Below are 21,885 nucleotides of genomic sequence, written 5' to 3'. Positions count from 1 at the left end.
GCACAACTCCTGTTAGACAATTTATTTGAGTCCTCTTTGGCACATGTTGGGATACATACTTGATCCTTCTTCCTTCTGGGGTGGTAAGCATAATCGACTTATTGGCGCAATCGATGTTTCCTCCATACATCGACAACCAATCCATACCCAGAATTACATCCAATCCTCGTGATTCCAAAATGATCAAATTCGAGGGAAACACATGCCTACCTATACTGAATGGCACTTGAAAACATCCCTTACTAGCCATATACTCCGCTCCTGGTGAGCTTACTAGCATAGGTGTTCTAAGAACTTTGGTGGGCGGGTTATACTTATCTACGAATTCCCTTGATATGTATGAATGCGATGCACCAGTATAAAAAATAACGAGTGCAGTAAATGACTTAACCAAAAACTTACCGATTACTGCATCCGGCTGCTCTTCAACCTCCTCCACGTTAACGTGGTTCACCTGTCCCCTGTTGAAAGGGTTCGGCTTCTTCCCAGAGCTTCCATTGCCATTTCCATTCTGGGATTCAGGACATTCATTGGCATAATGTCCGGTCTTCTGGCACTTAAAGCAAGTGACATGGCTTAGGTCTCTCTTGGCTGGGGTTGATGGGTTTGTGCGGTTCTGGCCATTGCTTGCTCAATTCCCATTACCATTCTTGGTGCCATTGTGATTGTGCGAGCTACCTCCTCCATGGGTATGCTGAAAATGTCCTCCCGGCCTAGGGGTAAAACGTGGCTTCTGCTGAGCTCCTGAATTGTACTTCCCTTGTCCATACTTCCTCTTGCGGTTCTCAATCTACTGCTGCTTTCCTTCAATCATGAGAGCATGATCTACCCACTCCTGGTAGTTGTTGAAGCTTGCTACCATCAACTGCATGCTCAACTCATCATTCAATCCTTCCAGAAACTTCTCCCTCTTAGCTGCATCCGTAGCTACGTCATCTACGGCATAATGTGCTAACTTACTAAAGTCCTCCACATACTGGCCAACTGTCCGTCCTCCTTGGCGCAAATTGCAAAACTCACGCTTCTTCATGGCCATAGCTCCTGCTGAAACATGGGCAGTATGGAAAACCTGCTGGAACTGGTCCCATGTGACAGTGTCGACATGGAAAGTGGCTGTGAAATTCTCCCACCATGATGCTATGGGTCCTTCAAGCTGATGTGTGGCAAACTTCACCTTTTTCGCATCTGTGCATCCTGCCGTGGTCAATTCCCTTGCTGTCTTGCGGAGCCAATCATCTGCTACTATCGGCTCGGTGCTAGTGGAAAACACTGGTGATTCAGCCTAAGAAAACGGGCTAAGTGATCAACAGGTGGTGGTGGTGGGTTGTTGTTGTTGTTGTTGTTGTTGTTCCCCTGATTCTGATTCTGGACTAGCAACTGCATCAATGTGTTCTGCTGCTGGATCAACTGGGTGAGCTCCGGTGGGAAGGTAAATCCGGGGTCACGTCTCGGAGGCATCTGAGGGTTGAGAAAAGATGAGATTTAAGAATAGAGAGGGAACTAGAGAGAAAACACTACCCATATGCACATGAGGCAAAAGCAAACAATTCACTTCATTCAATCAATCAAACAAGGGCATACAATCGATCTAACTATCGCAAAAGTGCTCGGACTACTATATTTGCATGGTAGACTACTACTACTGATGGGGTGGTCTACTAGAAATATTCTTCGGTTGCAGACTCCATGATATCTGCTCCAGCTTCATCAACATAGTCATCATCGCTATCGTCTGGGTCCGAGTCGGTGTCGTCGATGATGATGTAGTCTTCCGGGCAAATCTCCTTGGGTTCTTCGTCTTCTTCTACTGGTGTAGGGCCTCCCATGAATATTCCGATCTTCTTGATCAGGTCGTCATTCTTCTCCACTAATACGACGATTTCCTCCTCATAATCTTCAAGTGTAGCCTTGAGTTCTTCCTCCAGTTTCATGATTCTTGTCCTCGCCTTCTTCAGATCTATCATGTCGGCGCACATCTGGTTCTCCTGACAACGAATGTGCTGGTTTAACTCCTGGATAAACGCTGCAATTGATCTATCCTTCCTGGTGCTGATCATCTCCCAGTGCTCATCTCGGCGCCCACAAATCTGGTAGATAGTATCCTTGAGATCATTGCGGTAAACTTCTCCAATGCGTCCCATGGCGCTGTGAGCTGCCATGCTCTTTTCTAGACTCGAGGTTGGTGCATCAAAAGAAAACTCTATGGGCTCAGTGACTGGCATGAACGTCCTTCCTGGAACTTGAACTTGAATCATCCAACGCTCCTCTTCAGGTAAAGTGGCGTTGTAGGTTCTGATGAAGCTTGGCACTCCTATGTTTAGGTATCTAGTGACTTCCTTCAACTGACGTCCAAAGGGTGTATCTTCATCCGGTTGCGTGAACTTGTTCCTTTCATCCGCCATCCTAAAAGAGTAGAAAATATGAGAAGTCAGAATGAGAAGAGAGTGAGTAGTGATCTAGGTCTTTTAGCTTAGTGGTCGTGTCCTACAGTCAGCGTGTGCTCTGATACCATCTTGTAGCGACCAGACCTCAAACGGTCCAATCTCTGTGCTCAGGTGTCAGCCCTGGATTAGTAATGCTGACACCACACAGTACTTGAAGGATTTATAACAGAGTAGCAATCACACACTTATTACATCGAGTGTCTCAAAAGAGAACTTATTACAATAAATATGGCTTAAGGCCATCTAATAACGATAACAACGGAAGGCTTGGAAGATAAGTGAGTCCATCAACTCCAACGGCATCACTGAGTATAGAACCACGACCTAAAGGCACCTTAATCGTCGTCTGAAAAGTCTGCAACATGAACGTTGCAGCCCGAAACGGGTCAGCACATGGAATATGCTGGCAATGTAACACATAAAGAGCAATGAAAGATATATACTATATTATATGCATATTTGGCTGGTGGAAAGCTCTATAGTTACAGTTTTGCGTAAAGCCAATTTTTCCCTACTACAAAGGAATAGATTTTATTTAACTATCATGGTAGTTGTTAAACATTGAGAATGGTTGACAGCATTCTCAATCCCAATTAAGCATCATCATTAAACAAAAACCCAACAAAATTAATTAGAGTAACAATGATGAGATTCACATGATAATCCAGGTACTAGATACTCAAGATGTCCATAACCGGGGACACGGCTAACCATGATTAGTTTATACACTCTGCAGAGGTTTGCGCACTTTTCCCCACAAGACTCGATCTCCTCCGTTGGATTTCTCGCACTGCATGGTGTTTGAGAAATGGATGACCGAGACATAGTCTTTCAGAAGCGCTAGCACCTTATGATCGGGTAGACCGTTACACCTACTTTCCCCTACATCTGCTAGTCTACCACTATAAGAGTTCGCACGACTTAATCAACTATGCTAGAGCCCATTGTAGCTTGTGGATGCACACGGAAGTTTCTAGCATGAATAATCTCATGATCCCTTTGAGCCTGGGTGGCGGTCCAAAATAAAAACAGGCAATCGCTGGAATACCCAGGTGCCTCAATCCACCCAGATGTGTATTTAAGTTGCCACCTTAGATAAACCATTAATTTAACAATCTCACATCTGTCATGGATACACTCACCCAATCCACGTCTACTAGCATAGCATGGCATAATAAGCAAACGTAGAAGTAACTCCCAAAGGTTTGATAATAAAAAGGTGGTAGGTACTACCTCAACTACTTCCCAGAACCCACAATTTAATTAGATCCTAATCATGCAATGTGTGAGGATTGATCTAATGCAATAAAAACTGGGTAGTAGGAGGTATGATCAAAGTGTTACTTGCCTTGCTAATGATCCGTAAAACCTAGTGATTCGAAGTAGCAAGCGGCGCACTCCGGGTACTCTATCGCAAACAAACAGGCATACAATAAGTACTCAACTAATGCACAGGTAAATCTCAAATAAGAGATCTAACCAGAAAGCTCAACTTAGGAACTCCGGTTGGCAAAAAGAATCAAATCGAATGAAGCAACGAAAGACAAACGGCAAAAGAAACAAGCTTCGTTTACTATTCTGGATCTAGGGCAATTTTTACAGTGGCAAAAACTTGTTTGAGTTGGTTAAACGGAAAGAGGGTTTCTAGATGAAACTCCAGGCGCTTGAATCGCCTGATTCCGACAAACGAGCAAAAAGTTATAATAGAACGAAAATCGGATCAGAAATCACGATTAGAAAAATCGCGGATTTAATCCGAGAAAAAGAAAAAACGACGAACAGATTAACGAACGAACGTTCGTTATCTGGATCTAACCGATGAACGCGTTCGTTAAAACGAACGAATGAGCGAACGCTCGCTAAAATAAATAAACCGGGAAAACCGATCTATTAAAAAACGAAACTAAAAAAACCGAACGAGAAAACCGACGGAAAACCGAACGGTTTCTCGAGAAAAACCGGCGGCGGGCGGCGATGTCAGCAACGGCGGCGCTCCGGCGGGCGGCGGGCGGCGATGTCAGCAACGGCGGCGCTCCGGCGGGCGGCGAGGGGCGGCGGCAGCGCGGGCGGTGCGGCGGCGGGGTGGTGCGGTGCGATGCGGCGGCACAACGGCGGGTTGGTGCGGCGCGCGAGGCGGCGGCGGCAGATGCGGCGGGGCGGCGGGGCGCTAGGGTTTGGGGTCGGCTGGGCTCCTCCCCGGCATATAAGGCCGGCCGAGCCAGGTGTCCGGGTCGGACACGGCCCGTTAGGTCGGTTCGCGTTTTTTGTAAATAGTTATGCTCAGAAAAAAACAAAAGAAATACTAAACAGACTCCAAAAATCCCGAAATAAATTTTCCCCGGCTTCTAAAATCAAGCCGCACAGGATTAACATTTATTTGGGGCCTAAATTCAACTTTGAAAAACGCACATTTTTCCTAAATTCAAATAAAATAGCAAATAAAACCAAAATAAAATCTTATTTGATTTTATTATTAAATCCTCAATATTTCTTTATTTTGTGAAAGTCATTTTATTCCCTATCTCATATTTTTAGAAATAATTGAAGATAAAATAAGTAAAATCAAATGATCCTATTTTCAAAATTTGAGAAAACTCAAATATGAAAATAACGAAATCCCCAACCCTCTCCGAGGGTCCTTGAGTTGAGTAGAATTTTCTAGGATCAACCAAAATGCAATAAAATATGATATGCAATGATGATCTATTGTATAACATTCCAAATTGAAAATTTGGGATGTTACAACCTTCAACAAGGACCGGGCGTAGTAACACTCAATTCAACTAAAGCTGGAGAAACAGACACCCACTAGCCACCTGAGTGCGAAGCACGTTGGTAGAACCAGTCTCATGAACGCGGTCATGTAATGTCGGTTTGGGCCACTTCATCCAACAATACTGCCGAATCAAAGTATGACATGCTGGTAAGCAGTATGACTATTATCGCCTACAACTCTTTGTGTTGTACTCGTGCATATAACATCTATGCATAAACCTGGCTCTGATACTACTTTTGGGGAACACAGTATTTCAAAAAAATCCTACGATCACGCAAGATCTATCTAGGAGATGCATAGCAACAAGCAGGGGAGAGCATGTCTACGTACCATCGTAGACCGAAAGCGGAAGCGTTTAGTAACGCGGTTGATGTAGTCGAACGTCTTCACGATACAACCAATCCAAGGACCGAACACATGGCACCTCCATGATCAGCACACATTCACCTCAGTGACATCCCTCGTACTCTTGATCCAGCTGAGGTCGAGGGTGAGTTCCGTCAGCACGACGGCGTGTTGACGGTGATGATGAAGTTACCGACGTAGGGCTTCGCCTAAGCACTACAACGGTATGACCGAGGTGTATATCTGTAGAGGGGGGCACCGCACACGGCTAAAAGATCAACTTGTGTGTCTATGGGGTGCCCCATCCCCCGTATATAAAGGAGGGGAGGAGGAGGAGGGCCGGCCACAAGGGGCGCGCCCAAGGGGGGGGAGTCCTACTCCAAGTAGGATTCTGCCCCCCATTTCCTACTCCCACAAGAAGGGGGGAAGCAGAAGGGGGAGAGAAGGAAAGGGGCACCGGCACCCCCAACTCTAACCCAATTCGGATTGGGGTTGGGGGGCGTGCGCCTCCACCTGGCCTCCCCTTCTCTCTGCCACTAGGGCCCTTGAAGGCCCATTAACCCCCCGGGGGGTTCCGGTAACCCCCCGATACTCCGGGAAATTCCCGAACCTATCCAAAACCTTTCCGGTGTCCAAACATAACCTTCCAATATATCAATCTTTATGTCTCGACCATTTAGAGACTCCTCGTCATGTCTGTGAACTCATCCGGGACTCCGAACAAACTTTGGATGGTCAAAACAAGAAACTCATGATACAAATCATCATCGAACGTTAAGCGTGCAGACCCTACGGGTTTGAGAACTATGTAGACATGACCGAGACACATCTCCGGTCAATAACCAATAGCAGAACCTGGATGCTCATATTGGCTCCTACATATTCTACGAAGATCTTTATCGGTCAAACCGCATAACAACATACGTTGTTCCCTTTGTCATCGGTATGTTACTTACCCGAGATTCGATCGTCGGTATCATCATACCTAGTTCAATCTCATCACCGGCAAGTCTCTTTACTCGTTCCATAATGCATGATCCCATGACTAACTCATTAGTCACATTGGTTGCAAGGTTCATAGTGATGTGCATTACCGAGAGGGCCCAGAGATACCTCTCGGATACACAGAGTGACAAATCCTAATCTCGATGTATGCCAACTCAACAAACACCATCGGAGACACCTGTAGAGCATCTTTATAATCACCCAGTTACGTTGTGTCGTTTGATAGTACACAAGGTGTTCCTCCGGTATTCGGCAGTTGCATAATCTCATAGTCATAGGAACATGTATAAGTCATCAAGAAAGCAATATCAATAAACTAAACGATCATAGTGCTAAGCTAACAGATGGGTCTTGTCCATCATATCATTCTCTAATGATGTGATCCCGTTTATCAAATGACAACACATGTCTATGGCTAGGAAACTTAACCATCTTTGATTAACGAGCTAGTCAAGTAGAGGCATACTAGGGACACTTTGTTTGTCTATGTATTCACACATGTACTAAGTTTCTGGTTTATACAATTCTAGCATGAATAATAAACATTTATCATGATATAAGGAAATATAAATAACAACTTTAATATTGCCTCTAGGGCATAATTCCTTCATTAGTAACTACTCCACAGTGCATTCCCTTAGGCCCAAATATGGTGAAGTGTCATGTAGTCGACGTTCACGTGACACCACTAAGGGAATCACAACATACATACTATCAAAATATCGAACACGTACATATCAAGTTCACATGATTACTTGCAACATGATTTCTCCCGTGACCTCAAGAACAAAAGTAACTACTCACAAGTGATAAACATGCTCAAGATCAGAGGGGTATTAAATAGCATAATGGATCTGAACATATAATCTTCCACCAAACAAACCATATAGTAATCAACTACAAGATGTAATCAACACTACTAGTCACCCACAAGCACCAATCTATAGTTCCGGTACAAAGATTGAACACAAGAGATGAACTAGGGTTTGAGAGGAGATGGTGATGTTGAAGATGTTGATGGAGATTGCCCTCCCTAAGATGAGAGAGTTGTTGGTGATGATGATGACGATGATTTCCCCCTCCGGGAGGGAAGTTCCCCCCGTGGAATTGCTTCGCCGGAGGGCAAAAGTGCTCCTGCCCAAGTTCCACCTCGAGATGGCGGCGCTCCATCCCGAAAGTCCTATCCTTATTTTTTCTAGGTCAAAATGACTTATATACCATAAGATGGGCACCGGAGGTGGGTCGAGGAGGGCACAACCCACCAAGGTGCGTCTGGGCTCCCTGGCACGCCTAGGTGGGTTGTGCCCACCTGGTGGGCCCCCTCTGGTGCTTATTGGCTCCAATATTTCTTATATATTCCATAAAAAATCCCAAAGTTTCAGCTCATTTGGAGTTGTGCAGAATAGGTAGCCTGACGTAGCTTTTTCACGTCTAGATTTCCAGCTGCCGTTATTCTTCCTCTTTGTGTGTACCTTGCATATTATGAGAGAAAATACATTAGAATTACCCCAAAAAGCATTATTATGCATGAAAACATTTTAAATAATAGTAGGTAAACATGATGCAAAATGGACATATAAACTCCCTCAAGCTTAGACCTTGCTTGTCCTCAAGCGAAAATCGAAATCGAAAAATATGTCCACATGCTTAGAGAGAGAGAGAGAGGTGTCGATAAAAACAAATATGGACATAGAAGAATCATGTGAATTACTATAACAGCAACAAACGTTGACATAAAACTTTTGTCATTGAACTTTTATCATAGACTTCTCATGAGTAAGTAACAATTCATGACACTTTTGAAGTATAAAGCATGAACTCTATTGGAAACCAACAAAGTATGTTCTCAGTCAACTTTGCAACTACAATTCATCATGTTTTCACGAAGGGTCACGTATCGGAGCCTTTAGGCAAGTCCACATACTCAACCATCATATAGTCTTCTATGATTGCTAACACTCACCGCATACACATGAGCAAAACTTTTCAACTAGACACATAGAAAGATAGGGGCTTATAGTTTCGCCTCCCAACGTATTCACCCCAAGGGTGATGTCAACAATAATAATTCATGCTACCCATATTCAACTGGACATATGTGCCTAGATCTTTCCTCACCACATGATGCTTGCCAAAGGAGAAAAATAAAAAGGAATAGAGATAAAAACTTTGACTCTTGCATAAAAGTAAATACATAAAAGTAAAAGATATGCCCTTCGTAGAGGGAAGCAGAGGTTGGCACGCGCTTACTTGTTTGTATGCTCAACCCCTTAGTGCAAAAGAAAATCACGTTATATTGCTCCTTATGATAGAAACCTTTATTATGTTGTCTGTCGCTTTTATTCTTTGCTATCACAAGTTCGTACAACGCTCAATTTTATCTTACTCTAAATGATCTCACATTTTTAGAAGCAATTTTTATTGCCTTATTGCACCGATGACAACTTACTTGAAGGATCTTACTCAATCCCTAGGTAGGTATGGTGGACTCTTGAAAATAAGATTTGAGTTTAAGGGTTTTTGGATGCACAAGTAGTATCTCTACTTGGTGCGGAATTTTTGGCTAGCAAAGATGTGGGGCAAGAACCACATGTTAAAGGATATATGAAAATATAACTTCTGTGTGAATATGAACAAACTTGAATCATTATGCTGTCTTCCTTGTCCAACGTCAACAATTTTGGCATATAATATTTTGATGGGGGCTCACAATCACAAAAGATTTCTAGGATAGTGTATTTATATGTGAATCTTCTCTTCCCTTATTAATTCTTTCATGAGTTGCATCATTGACCAATGCTATGTTTGTCTATCTCTAATAAAATTTCCTACTTAAAATTTTCCTTATGTGGTGTCATCAGCTACCATAAGATTAGCAAGTGATCTTTTTCATTTATTTCCTTTCTTTTTATTGGAACATGAAAGTAAAGAAAGGAAAAACTCAAACTAAACTTTATTATATAATATATATCTTGCACACGATTACAAGGATAGATCACTAAGCAAACTCTCAAAAAGAAAGGATAGAACTAAACTTTTATTCATCTAAAGCAAAAGATAACTATGGATCAAACTAAGATAAGTAAAGGCAAAAGATAGTGGATGTGTGCTACCTCTTGAGCATTGTGTTGGTTTTCCCCGAAGAGGAAGGGATGATGCATCAAAGTAGCGTAAGTATTTCCCTCAGATTTTGAGAACCAAGGTATCAATCCAGTAGGAGGCTACGCGCGAGTCCCTCGTACCTGCACAAAACAAATAAATCCTCGCAACCAACGCGAATAGGGGTTGTCAATCCCAACACGGCCACTTACGAGAGTGAGATCTGATAGATATGATAAGATAATATTTTTTGTTATTTTTGAGGTAAAGATGCAAAGTAAAATAAATGCAAAGTAAAAATCAAGGAAATAACTAAGTAGTAGGAGATTAATATGATAAAGATAGACCCGGGCGCCATAGGCTTCACTAGTGGCTTCTCTCGAGAGCATAAGTATTCTACGGTGGGCGAACAAATTACTGTTGAGCAATTGACAGAATTGAGCATAGTTATGAGAATATCTAGGTATGATCATGTATATAGGCATCACGTCTGAGACAAGTAGACCGACTCCTACCTACATCTACTACTATTACTCCACTCATCGACCGCTATCCAGCATGCATCTAGAGTATTAAGTTAAAAATAGATTAACGCCTTAAGAAAGATGACATGATGTAGAGGTATAGACTCATGCAATATGAAGAAAACCACATCTTGTTATCATCGATGGCAACAATACAATATGTGCCTTGCTGCCCCTACTGTCACTGGGAAAGGACACCGCAAGATTGAACCCAAAGCTAAGCACTTCTCCCATTGCAAGAAAGATCAATCTAGTAGGCCAAACCAAACTGATAATTCGAAGAGACTTGTAGACATAACCAATCATACATAAAGAATTCAGAGAAGATTCAAATATTATTCATAGATAGACTTGATCATAAACCCACAATTCATCGGTCTCAACAAACACACCGCAAAAAGAAGTTTACATCGAATAGTTCTCCACAAGAGAGGGGGAGAACATTGTATTGAGATCCAAAAAGAGAGAAGAAGCCATCTAGCTACTAACTATGGGCCCGTAGGTCTGAGGTAAACTACTCACACTTCATCGGAGAGAGTATGGTGTTGATGTAGAAGCCCTTCGTGATCGATGCCCCCTTCGGTGGAGCTCCGGAACAGGCCCCAAGATGGGATCTCGTGCATACAGAAAGTTGCGGCGGTGGAATTAGGTTTTCGCTTCGTATCTGATTATTTGGGGGTACGTAGGTATATATAGGAGGAAGGAGTACGTCGGTGGAGCAACAGGGGGGCCACGAGGGTGGAGGGCGCGCCTGGTGGGGGTGGCGCGCCCCCCTACCTCGTGGCCTCCTCTTTTGTGTCTTGACGTAGGGTCCAAGTCTCCTGGGTCTTGTTTGTTGAGAAAATCACGTTCCTGGAGGTTTCATTCCGTTTGGACTCCGTTTGATATTCCTTTTCTTCGAAACCCTAAAAGAGGCAAAAAAACAGCAATTCTGGGCTGGGCCTCCGGTCAATAGGTTAGTCCCAAAAATAGTATAAAAGTGGATAATAAAGCCCAATAATGTCCAAAACAGTAGATAATATAGCATGGAGCAATCAAAAATTATAGATACGTTGGAGACGTATCAAGCATCCCCAAGCTTAATTTCTGCTCGTCCTCGAGTAGGTAAATGATAAAAACAGAATTTTTGATGCGGAGTGCTACTTGGCACAATTTTAATGTAATTCTTATTAATTGTGGTATGAATATTCAGATCCGAAATATTCAAGACAAAAGTTTAATGTTGACATAAAAATAATAATACTTCAAGCATACTAACAAAGCAATTATGTCTTCTCAAAATAACATGGCCAAAGAAAGTTATCCCTACAAAATCATATAGTCTGGCTATGCTCCATCTTCACCACAAAAAATATTTAAATCATGCACAACCTCGATGACAAGCCAAGCAATTGTTTCATACTTTTGACATTCTCTAACTTTTTCAATCTTCACGCAATACATGAGCGTGAGCCATGGATATAGCACTATAGGTGGAATAGAATGGTGGTTGTGGAGAAGACAAAAAGGGAGAAGATAGTCTCACATCAATTAGGCGTATCAACGGGCTATGGAGATGCCCATCAATAGATATCAATATGAGTGAGTAGGGATTGCCATGCAACGGATGCACTAGAGTTATAAGTATATGAAAGCTCAAAAAGAAACTAAGTGGGTGTGCATCCAACTTGCTTGCTCATGAAGACCTAGGGCATTTTGAGGAAGCCCATCATTGGAATATACAAGCCAAGTTCTAGAATGAAAAATTCCCACTAGTATATGAAAGTGGTAACATGAGAGACTCTAAACTATGAATATCATGGTGCTACTTTGAAGCACAAATGTGGTAAAAGGATAGTAACATTGTCCCTTCTCTCTTTTTCTCTCATTTTTTTATTTGGGCCTTTTCCTTTTCTTTTTTATGGCCTCTTTTCTTTCTCTTTTTTTCGTCTGGAGTCTCATCCCGACTTGTGGGGGAATCATAGTATCCATCATCCTTTCCTCACTGGGACAATGCTCTAATAATGATGATAATCACACTTTTATTTTTCTTACAACTCAACAATTACAACTCGATACTTAGAACAAAATATGACTCTATGTGAATGCCTCCGGCAGTGTACCGGGATATGCAATGATGCATGAGTGACATGTATGAAAGAATTATGAATGGTGGCTTTGCCACAAATACGATGTCAACTACATGATCATGCTAAGCAATATGATGGTGATGGAGTGTGTCATAATGAACGGAACGATGGAAAGTTGCATGGCAATATATCTCGGAATGGCTATGGAAATGCCATAATAGGTAGGTTGGTGGCTGTTTTGAGGAAGGTATATGGTGGGTGTATGATACCGGCGAAAGGTGCACGGTATTAGAGGCTAGCAAAGGTCGAAGGGTGAGAGTGCGTATAATCCATGGACTCAACATTAGTCATAAAGAACTCATATACTTATTGCAAAAATCTACAAGTTATCAAAGCAAAGTATTACACGCATGCTCCTAGGGGGATAGATTGGTAGGAAAAGACCATCGCTCGTCCCCGACCGCCACTCATAAGGAAGACAATCAAAAAATAAATCATGCTCCGATTTCATCACATAATGGTTCACCATACGTGCATGCTATGGGAATCACAAAATTTAACACAAGTATTTCTCAAATTCACAACTACTCAACTAGCGCAACTTTAATATCACCATCTTTATATCTCAAAACAATTACCAAGCATCAAACTTCTCATAGTATTCAGCACACTCATAAGAAAGTTTTATTATTAATCTTGTATATACCAAGCATATTAAGACTTTAAGAAAATTACCATGCTTTTTAAGACTCTCAAAATAATCTAAGTGAATCATGAGAGATCAATAGTTTCTATAAAACAAATCCACCACCGTGCTCTAAAAGATATAAGTGAAGTACTAGAGCAAAACTATATAACTCAAAAGATATAAGCGAAGCACATAGAGTATTCTAACAAATTCCAAATCATGTATGGCTCTCTCAAAAGGTGTGTACAGAAAGTATGATTGTGGTAAACTAAAAATTAAAGACTCAAATCATAAAGATGCTCCAAGCAAAACATATATCATGTGGTGAATAAAAATATAGCTCCAAGTAAAGTTACCGATAGAAGTAGACGAAAGAGGGGATGCCTTCCGGGGCATCCCCAAGCTTTGGCTTTTAGGTGTCCTTAGATTATCTTGGGGGTGCCATGGGCATCCCCAATCTTAGGCTCTTTCCACTCCTTGTTCCATAATCCATCAAATCTTTACCCAAAACTTGAAAACTTCACAACACAAAACTTAAAGTAGAAAATCTCATGAACTCTGTTAGCGAAAGAAAATAAAAGACCACTTCAAGATACTGTAATGAACTCATTCTTTATTTATAATGGTGTTATAACTACTGTATTCCAACTTCTCTATGGTTTATGAACTATTTTACTTGCCATAGATTCATCAAAATAAGCAAACAACACACGAAAAACAGAATCTGTCAAAAACAGAACAGTCTGTAGTAATATGTAGGTAGAGCAAGATCTGTAACCTCAAAAATTCTAAAATAAATTTCTGGACGTGAGGAATTTATCTAGTAATCATCTGCAAAAAGCATTAACTAAATATCACTCTCCAAATAAAAATGACAGCAGTTCTCGTGAGCGCTAAAGTTTTGTTTTTTACAGCAAGTGTAACAAGACTTTCCCCAAGTCTTCCCAACGGTTCTACTTGGCACAAACACTAATTAAACACAAGAACACAACCAAAACAGAGGCTAGATAAATTATTTATTACTAAATAGGATCAAAAAGCAAGGAATGAAAATAAAATTGGGTTGCCTCCCAACAAGCGCTATCGTTTAACGCCCCTAGCTAGGCATAACAAGCAAGAATAGATCTAGGTATTGCCATCTTTGGTAGGCAATCCATAAGTGGCTCTCATAATAGATTCATAAGGCAATTTAATTTTATTTCTAGGAAAGTGTTACATGCCTTTCCTTAACGGAAATTGGAATCTAATATTTCTTTCCTTCATATCAATAATTGCACCAATCGTTCTAAGGAAAGGTCTACCAAGAATAATAGGACATGAAGGATTGCAATCTATGTCAAGAACAATAAAATCTACGGGGACATAATTCCTATTTGCAACAATAAGAACATCATTAATTCTTCCCATAGGTTTCTTAATAGTGTAATCCGCAAGGTGCAAGTTCAGAGAGTAATCATCAAAATCATGGAAACCTAACAAATGACACAAAGTCTTTGGAATCGTGGAAACACCAGCACCCAAATCACATAAAGCATAGCATTCATGATCTTTAATTTTAATTTTAATAGTTGGTTCTCACTCATCATAAAGGTTTCTAGGGATAGAAACTTCCAATTCAAGTTTTTCTTCATAAGATTGCATCAAGGCATCAACGATATGTTTAGTAAATGCTTTATTTTGACAATAAGCGTGAGGAGAATTTAGCACGGATTGCAACAAGGAAATACAATCAATCAAAGAGCAATTTTCATAGTTAAATTCCTTGAAATCCATAATAGTGGGTTTAGCAGCATCTAGGGTTTTAATTTCTTCAATCCCACTTTTATCAATTTTAGCATCAAGATCAACAAATTCCGAATTCTTGGAACGCCTTCTAGGTAAAGGTGGATCATATTCAGTCCCATCATTATCAAGATTCATATTGCAAAACAAAGATTTAATAGGGGACACATCAATAACTTTGAGATCTTCATCTTTATTTTCATAGGAACTAGAAGAACACGCTCTTATAAAGGCATCTTTCTTAGCACGCATCCTAGCGGTTCTTTCTTTGCACTCATCAATTGAAATTCTCATGGCTTTGAGAGACTCATTGACATCATGCTTAGGTGGAATAGATCTAAGTTTCAAAGAATCAACATCAAGAGCAATTCTATCAACGTTCCTAGCCAACTCATCAATCTTAAGCATTTTTTCTTCAATCAAAGCATTGAAATTCTTTTGCGAAGTAATAAATTCTTTAATATTAGATTCAAAATCAGAGGGCGTATTATTATAATTTCCATAAGAATTGTTGTACGAATTACCATAATTATTATAGGGATTACTAGGATAAGGCCTAGGATTGAAATTTCCTCCATATGCGTTGTTACCAAAATTGTTCCTACCAACAAAATTCACATCCATAGATTCATTATTATTCTCAATCAAAGTAGACAAGGGCATATCATTAGGATCAGAAGAAACACTCTTATTAGCAAATAATTTCATAAGTTCATCCATCTTTCCACTCAAAACATTAATTTCTTCTATCACATGCACCTTTTTATTAGTAGTTCTTTCAGTATGCCATTGAGAATAATTAACCATAATATTATCTAGGAGTTTAGTAGCTTCTCCTAAAGTGATTTCCATAAAAGTGCCTCCCGCAGCTGAATCTAAAAGATTTCTAGAAGCAAAATTCAATCCGGCATAAAAATTTTGTATAATCATCCATAGATTTAAACCATGAGTAGGGCAATTACGTATCATTAGTTTCATTCTCTCCCAAGATTGTGCAACATGTTCATGATCAAGTTGCTTAAAATTCATAATATCATTTCTAAGAGAGATGATCTTAGCGGGAGGAAAATACTTAGAGATAAAAGCATCTTTGCACTTGTTCCATGAATCAATACTATTTTTAGGCAAAGATGAAAACCAAGCTTTAGCACGATCTCTAAGCGAAAAAGGAAATAGCTTCAATTTAACAATATCATTATCCACATCTTTCTTCTTTTGCATATCACATAAATCAACGAAGCTATTAAGATGGGTAGCTGCATCTTCACTAGGAAGGCCGGAAAACGGATCTTTCATGACAAGATTCAGCAAAGCAGTATTAATTTCACAAGATTCAGCATCGGTAAGAGGAGCAATCAGAGTGCTAATAAAATCATTGTTGTTGGTATTGGTGAAGTCACACAATTTAGTATTATCTTGAGCCATCATGACAAGCAAGCAAACTAACATATAAGCAAACAAAAAGCAAGTGGGCAAAAAGAGGAAAATAGAGAAAGAGAGGGAGGATAGAGAGAGAGAGAGAATAAAACGGCAAGGGTGAAGTGGGGGAGAGGAAAACGAGAGGCAAATGGCAAATAATGTAATGCGGGAGATAAGGCTATGTGATGGGTACTTGGTATGTTTACTTTTGCATAGACCTCCCCGGCAATGGCGCCAGAAATGGCTCGTTGTCGGGAGTCAAATCTTGACTTGCGCGAACCTCCCCGGCAACGGCGCCAGAAATCCATCTTGCTACCTCTTGAGCAGTGCGTTGGTTTCCCCCGAAGAGGAAGGGATGATGCAGCAAAGTAGCGCAAGTATTTCCCTCAGATTTTGAGAACCAAGGTATCAATCCAGTAGGAGGCTATGCGCGAGTCCCTCGTACCTGCACAAAACAAATAAATCCTCGCAACAAACGCGAATAGGGGTTGTCAATCCCTACACGGCCACTTATGAGAGTGAGATCTGATAGATATGATAAGATAATATTTTTTGGTATTTTTCTGATAAAGATGCAAAGTAAAATAAAGGCAAAGTAAAAATCAAGGAAATAACTAAGTATTAGGAGATTAATATGATAAAGATAGACCCGGGGGCCATAGGTTTCACTAGTGGCTTCTCTCGAGAGCATAAGTATTCTATGGTGGGTGAACAAATTACTGTTGAGCAATTGACAGGATTGAGCATAGTTATGAGAATATCTAGGTATGATCATGTATATAGGCATCACGTCCGAGACAAGTAGACCGACTCCTGCCTGCATCTACTACTATTACTCCACTCATCGACCACTATCCAGCATGCATCTAGAGTATTACGTTAAAAACAGAGTAACGCCTTAAGCAAGATGACATGATGTAGAGGGATAGACTCATGCAATATGAAGAAAACCCCATCTTGTTATCCTCGATGGCAACAATACTATACGTGCCTTGCTGCCCCTACTGTCACTGGGAAAGGACACCGCAAGATTGAACCCAAAGCTAATCACTTCTCCCATTGCAAGAAAGATCAATCTAGTAGGCCAAACCAAACTGATAATTCGAAGAGACCTGCAAAGATAACCAATCATACATAAAAGAATTCAAAGAAGATTCAAAAATTATTCATAGATAGACTTGATCATAAACCCACAATTCATCGGTGTTAACAAACATGCTGCAAAAAGAAGATTACATCGAATAGTTTTCCATAAGAGAGGGGGAGAACATTGTATTGAGATCCAAAAAGAGAGAAGAAGCCATCTAGCTACTAACTATGGACCCGTAGGTCTGAAGTAAACTACTCACACTTCATCGAAGAGGCCGTGGTGTTGATGTAGAAGCCCTCCGTGATCGATGCCCCCTCCAGCGGAGCTCCGGAACAGGCCCCAAGATGGGATCTCGTGGATACAGAAAGTTGCAGCGGTGGAATTAGGTTTTTGGCTCCTTATCTGATCGTTTGGGGGTACGTAGGTATATATAGGAGGAAGGAGTACGTTGGTGGAGCAACAGGGGGCCCACGAGGGTGGAGGGCGCGCCTGGTGGGGGTGGGCGCGCCCCCCTACCTCGTGGCCTCCTCTTTTGTGTCTTGACGTAGGGTCCAAGTCTCCCGGGTCTTGTTTGTTGAGAAAATCACGTTCCCGAAGGTTTCATTCTGTTTGGACTCCGTTTGATATTCCTGTTCTTCGAAACCCTAAAACAGGCAAAAAACAGCAATTCTGGGTTGGGCCTCCGGTAAATAGGTTAGTCCCAAAAATAATATAAAAGTGGATAATAAAGCCCAATAATGTCCAAAACAGTAGATAATATAGCATGGAGCAATCAAAAATTATAGATACATTGGAGACATATCAATGTGATACGATACCGGGGCACCTTCCCCAAGCTTGGCGGAAGCCAAGGAGAGTGCCAATACCCGATTCTCAATTTTCTTTTGGTGATGAAGAAGGAGGTGGTGGTGATGAAGTAGAGGGTTTATCCTTCTTCTCCTTTCCAGCTTACATCGGAGAGTAAAATTGTATATCCCCAACTCATCATTTTCCATCTCGAGCTTTATTATCCTCTTGCATAATGCCTCCTTCATTTTGTTTTTGAAACGCGGAGGAACTGATTCATCTTCATCTTCTTTGGAAGTCCAGCTATAGTGCTCCACATCCCCACAAACCATGGCATTTGCGATATAATCAGCAACATAGCCCTCTCCCTCCGAGTCTTGGAATGACATATCTTTAGATCTGTCAGGAAAGAAACAAGAAAAAGAAAAATGAGATTTCTCCGTGATACGGTGGTCAATAGGTTCGGGGGGTATATAAAGATTTTTTATCTTGGGAAACAAGCAAACAGAAGAAAAACGGAGTCTCGAAGGTACCCTAGGTGGGCACAACCCACCTGGGCGCCAGGCGTGCCCTGGTGTCTTGTGCCCACCAAGTTCGCCTTCCCGATAGTTTCTTATTTTCCTAATTTTTGTTACATTCCAAAACTGACAAAAAATATTTTTCCGGATTTTTTGGAGTCTGTTTACTTACCGTATCACATACCTCCTCTTTTTTATGATTCTGGAGTGTTCCGGAAGGTCTCTTTTATGTGTTCTTCCAGCGTCATTGTTTGTATAATATTACTTTCAACATTAATGGGCATACCTGAGATATAATGTTTTATTCATTGCCCATTAACAACCTTCGGGTTAGTACCTTCGGCATTATTTATTTTGATAGTTCCAGGCCGATAAACCTCCTCGATAACATAGGGTCCTTCCCATTTGGAGAGGAGTTTTCTGGCAAAGAATCTGAAACGAGATTTGTACAAAAGAACATATTCTCCAACTTTGAACTCACGCTTTTGGATTCTTTTATCATGCCATCTTTTAATTTTTTTTCCTTAAATAACTTGGCATTTTCATAAGCTTGGGTTCTCCATTCATCTAATGAGCTAAGATCAAATAACCTATTTTCACCGGCAAGTTTGAAATCATACTTGAGTTCTTTAACTTCCCAATAAGCTTTGTGTTCTAACTCAAGAGGCAAATGACAAGCTTTTCCATAAACCATTTTATAAGGACACGTACCCGTAGGATTTTTATATGTCGTTCTATAAGCCCAAAGTGCATCATCTAATTTCTTAGACCAATTCTTCCTGGACCTATTGACAGTCTTTTGCAAATTAATTTTATTTCTCTATTGCTAGGATCATAGGGTGATGCAATTCTATGGTTAACATCATACTTGGCAAGCATTTTATGGAAAGCACCATGAATAAAGTGTGAAACACCATCAGTCATTAAATATCTAGGGACTCCAAACCTTGGAAAAATAACTTCCTTAAGCATTTCAATAATAGAGGTGTTGTGATCAACACTACTAGTCGGAATAGCTTCTACCCACTTAGTAACATAATCAACAACAACCAAAATATGTATATACCCATTAGAGGCAGGAAAAGGTCCCATGTAATCAAATCCCCAAACATCAAATGGTTCAATAGCAAGTGAATAATTCATAGGCATTTCTTGACATTTACCGATGTTACCTATTCTTTGACATTCATCATATGATAAGATGAACTTACGGGCATCCTTGAAGAGAGTAGGCCAATAAAACCTAGATTGCAATACCGTATGAGCAGTTCTGTCTCCCGCATGATGTCCTCCATAATCTTCGGAGTGATATTTCCATAGGATTTGTCCCTGGTTATGCTCAGGTACACAATATCTAATAATACCATCTACTCCTTCTTTATAAAGATGTGGGTTATCCCAAAAGTAATGTCTTAAATCATAGAAGATTTTTTTCTTTTGCTGGTATGTAAAGCTAGGTGGTAAATATTTAGCAATGATGTAATTAGCATAGTCAGCATAACAAGGAGTATTATGAGAAACATTTATTGCAACTAACTGCTCATCAGGAAAACTATCATCAATAGGTAGTGGGTCATCAAGCACATTTTCAAGCCTAGACAAGTTATCAGCTACGGGGTTCTCTGCTCCTTTTCTATCAGTGATATGCAAATCAAATTCTTGTAGCAAGAGAACCCATCGAATAAGTCTAGGTTTAGCATCTTTCTTTTCAATAAGATATTTAATAGCAGCATGGTCGGTGTGAACAATTACTTTTGAATCAACAATGTAAGATCTAAATTTATCACAAGCAAACACCACTGCTTGAAATTCTTTTTCAGTAGTAGCATAATTTCTTTGAGCACTGTCTAGAGTTTTACTAGCATAATGAATAACATTTAGTTTCTTATCAACTCTTTGTCCTAGAACAACACCAACAACATAATCACTAGCATCACACATAATTTCAAAAGGCAAGTTGTGGTCAGGTGGTTGAACAATTGGTGCAGAAATTAAGGCTTTCTTGAGTGTTTTGAAGGCTTCTAAACAATCATCATCAAAAACCAAAGGAACATCCTTTTGCAAAAGATTTGTAAGAAGCGTAGAAATTTTAGAAAAGTCTTTGATAAATCTCCTATAGAAACCAGCATGACCTAAGAAACTACAAATACCTTTGATATCTTTAGGACATGGCATTTTCTAAATTGCATCAACCTTAGCTTTGTCCACTTCAATACCTCTTTCAGAAATTTTATGTCCCAAAACAATACCCTCATTAACCATAAAGTGGCACTTCTCCCAATTCAAGACAAGATTTGTTTGCTCACATCTCTGCAAAACTCGATCAAGATTGCTTAAACAATCATCAAAAGACTTCCCATAAACAAAGAAGTCATCCATGAAAACCTCAACAATCTTTTCACAAAAGTCAGAGAATATAGCAGTCGTACATCTTTCAATGGTAGTAGGTGTATTGCATAAACCAAAAGGCATACGTATATAAGAATAAGTTCCAAAGGGACAAGTGAAAGTGGTATTTTTTGATCAGGTTGAGAAACATGTATTTGTGAAAAACCAGAGCATCCATCAAGGAAGCAAAAATGTGTGTGCTTAGATGATCTTTCTAACATTTGATCAATAAAAGGCAGAGGGTAATGATCTTTTCTAGTTGCTTTATTTAATTTTCTAAAATCAATTACCATTCTATAGCCTGTAACAATTCTTTGTGGAATAAGTTCATTCTTATCATTAGGAACAACAGTAATACCTCCTTTCTTAGGGACACAATGAACAGGACTTACCCATCTACTATCAGCTATAGGATAGATTATTCATGCTTCCAGAAGCTTTAATATTTCCGTTCTTACCACTTCTTTCATCTTTGGATTTAACCGACGTTGGTGATCAACAACGGGTTTAGCATCAGGTTCCATATTAATCTTATGCTGACATAGAGTGGGACTAATGCCCTTTAAATCATCAAGAGTATATCCAATAGCAGCTCAGTGCTTCCTTAGAACTTTCAATAATCTTTCTTCTTCATGTTCTGAAAGGTTACTACTATTAATAACATGATATATCTTCTTCTCATCAAGATAAGCATATTTCAAAGTGTCTGGAAATTGTTTTAATTCAAACACAGTATCACCTTTAGGTGGAGAAGCACCTCCTAGAGTTTCAATAGGCAAATTGTGTTTAAGCAGAGGACATTTTTCAAAGAAAATCTTATCTATTTCATATCTTTCATGCATATGTAAATCATTTTCATGGTCTAGCGCAGGTATTGCTCTAAATGATTAGTAGGAGGCACAACAATAGAAGCAAGACCAATTATTTCATCTTTACTAGGCAATTCTTTTTC

This window comes from Triticum urartu, chromosome 6, assembly GCF_003073215.2.
Source record: "Triticum urartu cultivar G1812 chromosome 6, Tu2.1, whole genome shotgun sequence".
In the NCBI taxonomy this organism is placed as follows: Eukaryota; Viridiplantae; Streptophyta; class Magnoliopsida; order Poales; family Poaceae; genus Triticum; species Triticum urartu.
The sequence above is the reverse complement of the archived record's forward strand: the minus strand, read 5'-3'. Positions refer to the sequence as shown.